Here is a 5,068-nt window from a genome sequence, read left to right as displayed (position 1 = left end):
TAGATTAAAAGTTGAAGAGCAGCCTACGCTTTTTGCTGAGTTTGAAATGGCCAGTCCCAGCAGCATAGTGAACTCTGTTCTAACTATATAAAGGCAAAACAAACTGTGTCATAGTCATAAGCTTTATGGCTACTATTATTTAAATACTGATGTGATAAAAATAATTCAAGTGAACACTTCTAGCTTGCAGCGTTTGCTTCCCTTTAAAAGGACACGTTTGGCTGGGCGTTGGTGGTGCACGCCTTTAATCCCAGCACTCAGGAGGCAGAGGCAGGTGGATCTCTGTGAGTTCGAGACCAGCCTGGTCTATAAGAGCTAGTTCCTGGACAGCCTCCAAAGCCACAGAGAAACCCTGTCTTGAAAAACCAAAAAACAAACAAACAAACAAACAAACAAATAAATAAAAGGACACGTTTGAGTTTTCAATTTGCAAAAAAATTTTTTAAGAAACCAAAGTTTGGGCTGAAGAGGTGGCTCAGTGGGTAAAGCACTTGGCATGAGGACCTGAGTTTGAGTCGAACAACCCACATAGGAAGCCTGCCACAGGGACACACATCTACAGGTCATAACCCTGGTTACTCCCAGAAGAGACTGGAGGCAGAGGCAGGAGAACTTCCTGGAGCTCCAGGACCAGACAGCTTGTTATACAGCAGTGAAGAGCAAGAGGCTGCTTCAAACAGGCTACAGGCAACACACACACCAAAGGTTGCCCCCTAATTTCTGCATGGGACCCATGGCATGCAGATATCCATGCTCATATGTAAACACATATACATACTCACACACACAAAATGATGTGGGGGGGTTTGTTGGTCTTTTAAAGACAGGGTTTCTCTGTGTAGCCATGGCTGTCCTAGAACTTGCTTTGAAGACCAGGGTGGCCTCAAACTCAGAGATTAAAGGTGTGCACCACCACATCCCAGGGGAAATGATTTCTTTGAAAAGGAACTAAAGTTATATTTCAAATCTTGTTTACAAAATGTGTTGCACATGAAGTTGTACTATATCGGTATTTATGCAATTACTTTATTGAATTATTTTGAACAGAAATGAGATTATAATTGTTTACATTTTATTTATTGATATTTATTGTACACAGTGTTGATTTTAACATAAACTTTCAAGTATAGCTTGTACTTTACTCATATGGATAATCCGCCTTCCTTCTCTATTCCACTTCCTCTATTTGCCTATGTACATATGTGTGTATATGTAAATAGACATATATATGTAGTCATATATCATACATAAGTATCATGTATTTTAAAATTAAGATATATATGCATGTGTAATAGTTTTATATATCTATATAAGTCCAGGATGCATAAATGACAGAAAATATAATTTTTAAAAATACAACTTATTTCATATAATATGATAACCTCAATTACATACATGTTCCAGAAAATATTATAATTTCATCCTTCCTTTTAGGAAAATCCTGCTGGGTAGTAGACTATGATTTGTGTCTTCAGTTGTCTGTGAATAGCATTAAGGCTGATTGCATAAATTGGCTTTTTTGAATGGGGTCATGATATACACAAATACCAGTGTCTCTGTGGTATATTGGCTTGGAATCCTTACATATCCTGGTCTGGGATAACTGGGTCATATGACAGTGCTATTTTTAGTTTTTTTGAGGAATCTGCATACTAATTTACATATTGGCTGTACAGTTTAACTCCATGGTACCCATGGCGCTTTGAGTTGAAGTTGTAGATTCTAGCCCATAGCTATCCATCTTACTGTCCTGTTCAGGGTTCAGGTCATACAAATCAGATGACCTATGAAGCACTCAGACTCTGAGGCCCATGCTTCCGGACAGCCAATAGTTCTTAAAGGTAAGTGTCCTGGGGGAATAGTAGAGTTGACAATCTTGGAATATTGGTACATTTTTATGATCAGATTATAGACAACTTCAATTATGGTTCACCAAATGGAAGCCATGTGTGTGTGTGCTTTCTGCCCATCATTGGCCATGAAGGGATACAGGTGAGAGTGTCCTCACCAGAATTGAGCCAACACCTTCTAAAACAGCTATCTAAATAAGCCTCTTCAAAAACTACCCTGCCTTTGGTATTTTGTTATAGTAACAGAACACTAATAAAAATCAATGTAAAAATATCCAGGATCCCATTAGATCAAACTATCAATGTCTGGCTTCTAATAAATTATACATCTTCCTCAATTCATATTCTCAGCTCTAGTCCATTTGTTATGCATTACTATTTCCAGGTACACCGCAGACAGCAACGTATTTCATTAACATCTGCCACGTCCTGAGTTTTCAGATGCTTCCACTAGGTCATTAAAGTTACTTTCCTGCCACTTGGAGACCCCATGACAGTGTCTACCTCCTCCTTCCTCCTTCCTTCCTTCCTCCCTCCCTCTCCCCTGCCCGCTACAGTGCATGTAATCACCATTTTAAAAAGTAGCAAAATATCACATCACTCGCTAGGCTTCCAGATAGTTCTTTTTAAATTTTTTTGAGAAGAGCTAAATACCCTTTGTTTGATATTATCCATAAACCAAACTAAACCGCCTTTCAGTAATAAAAGGCAGCATCCTTTAACACAGGGGATTCTAGTTAAATTGGCATCATCAAGAACAGACAGTTGCTTCCTGATGTTTACGCATTGCCTGTAATGGGCCAAAGAACACAAGTTCAAACACAGATGTGTTCTACTTGGTTCTGAAAGAGTATGAGACTGTCCCAGTGCTGAAATATTCATATACCCAGTCATCTAAACCTAAGTATAAAACTATTCAACAGCCTTTGAGGTGGCTTGTTGTGGAATATTATTTAAAGATGTTTTATATTTGTTTATTTGGTGGAATATTTGTTTAATGACTCAAAGGTGCTCTACATTCTTTTATGTTGTATTTATTTAACTCTGTGAAACTGTGCTATTTTGCCTGCCTTAAACACCTGATTGGTCTAATAAAGAGCTGAACGGCCAATAGCTAGGCAGGAGAAAGGATAGGCAGGGCTGCCAGGCAGAGAAAATAGATAAAAGGAGAAGAGCTAAGAGGGTGAGCAAAAATGAAAGAGGACCACAGGAGAGGAGGATGCCAGGGATTAGCCACACAGCCACACAGCCAGACAGGGAATAAGAAAGAAAGAAAAGATATAAAGAAATAGAAAAAGGTAAAAGGCAAAAGGTAGATGGGATAATTTAAGTTAGGAAAGCTGACTAGAAACAAGCTAAGGCCAGTCATAAGAAAGACTAAGACTCCTTGTGATTATTTGGGAGCTAGGTGGTGGGTCCCCAAAGAGTAAATAGTAAAATAACAATCAAACCAACAACAATGGCACCATCATCTCTATGGAAAGTTGACCATTACTAATTAAGTCTGTCCCATCTTAGCAAGGGGAGCAGTGGCGGTACCTACAGAACCGCAACTGTTATCATACAAAGCTCTTCCCAATATGATAAACCAATTTTACTGAAACTGGAACTCTCCAACAATGACATAGGCATCTGTGATTTGAATTCTTATGTATGAATTAAATCATGGTTCAAACTAAAAAGCTATGAGATGCTATTTTGTAATAAGTAGGGCAAACACTATTACTCACTAGCAGCCTTTTCAAGGTAAGTCACCAGGTGCCCTTTCTCCAGTCTTAATGCCATCAAGCATCATTTTTGCTTTAGGATGTGATTGTTGGAATTCTCTGCCAGTGTGTCCTCTCCCCAGGTGATGCTCTTGTTCTGTTGGGTTCTCTTTCAGAGTCCAGAGGCCTGACCCTTCTTCCTCCCAAGGAGACCATGGAGATCTGATCCAGTGGCACCCTTGCCTCCCTGTTCCACAGTGAGGCACTGGGCACACTTCTGAACAAAAATCTTCTTGCCCTTCTCAATGTCACCCATTTTTTAATTAGATCTTTCCAGGCCCACACTTTGAATGTTATGTATTGGAGCCAGACATATGATGTCTCAGATAGTTCTTCTTAAAACGTAATGTGTGTGTGTGTGTGTGTGTGTGTGTGTGTGTGTGTGTGTGTGTGTGTGTGTGTTGTCTACAAGGGGATACACGTGTGCCATGGTGTGAGTGTGGAGATTCTGTGGAGCTTTGTGGAGTTTGTTCTTTTTCTTTACACAGGTTTAAGGGATTGAACTCAGGTCTTGAGACTTGCCTGGCAAGCACCCTCACCCGCTGAGCTGTCTCCCCAACTCTCTCAGCTGTTTCTCCATGATTCAGTTACTCAAAGCTGCTTCTTTGGGAAAGGATGGTAAGGTTTCTCTGACAACTTTTTGATACTATGCTGTCACTCAACACAAGCCCCCACCAGTTGAATAACAAAATTTACATTCTGGATGGTCTTTGAGAAAATGTCCTCAAAGACACAGGAAGCATAAGGTTCAAACACAGAAAGATTTTTTTAAAAAAGGAAAGAAAAAAGAAAGAAAGAAAGAAAGAAAGAAAGAAAGAAAGAAAGAAAGAAAGAAAAGAAATAGATGTGGCTCAGTCAGAGGTAAGTGGGATTAAAAACATACAGTTCAAAACATAGGCTCTAAAGTATTTACACCCTCACATGAAGTGTTCTCTTCTTGTGTAATTTAACCATGTATTGTAGGTGTGTTTTGGAAATCCTCTTGGTTTATCCTTGGGCGGGGGGAAGCTATTCAGTTCTAAGATTTGTGTTCTCTTCCCTCAAATTGCTCTGCAGCATTTTCAACCCCTGAGCCTCAGAATGTGGCCTTATTGAAGTGTAGCCAAATTAAATCTAAATGTAGCCAATTTAGAATGAAGACCCTAAAGTGACTCACCCAGTATGACCAGTGGTGATATTATCCAAAGAGGAACATGTAGACAAAGATGCAGAAAGAGGACACTGTGAACAGACAGAGACAAAGGTACAACAATCAAAACACAAAGGCCCTCCTAACCTTCAAAAAGGGGCCTGCTATCACAGCCCCACCACCTGTTTCTAGCTTCTGGAACTGTATGGAAAAAAAAAAACTTAGTTTCTGCAGTTTCCTTTTTCCATTTCCATGTATGTCCGTGTGTGTGTGTGTGTGTGTGTGTGTGTGTGTGTGTGTGTGTGTGTGTGTGTGTATGTAAT

The 5,068-nt window shown here is 39.7% G+C and overlaps 1 long non-coding RNA gene across 1 annotated transcript; it reads left to right on the top strand.

Annotated features, from left to right (window-relative positions):
- The first annotated feature begins 369 nt into the window (after positions 1-369).
- LOC113830799 lies at positions 370-3,900 on the top strand. Its single transcript, XR_003480459.2, has 2 exons — positions 370-1,841; positions 3,733-3,900. It is a non-coding gene; the product is annotated as an uncharacterized LOC113830799 (long non-coding RNA).
- Positions 3,901-5,068: the final 1,168 nt, after the last annotated feature.

This window comes from Cricetulus griseus (assembly GCF_003668045.3).
Source record: "Cricetulus griseus strain 17A/GY chromosome 1 unlocalized genomic scaffold, alternate assembly CriGri-PICRH-1.0 chr1_0, whole genome shotgun sequence".
NCBI classification, from domain to species: domain Eukaryota; kingdom Metazoa; phylum Chordata; class Mammalia; order Rodentia; family Cricetidae; genus Cricetulus; species Cricetulus griseus.
This window is presented reverse-complemented; position numbering and strand designations above follow the sequence as displayed.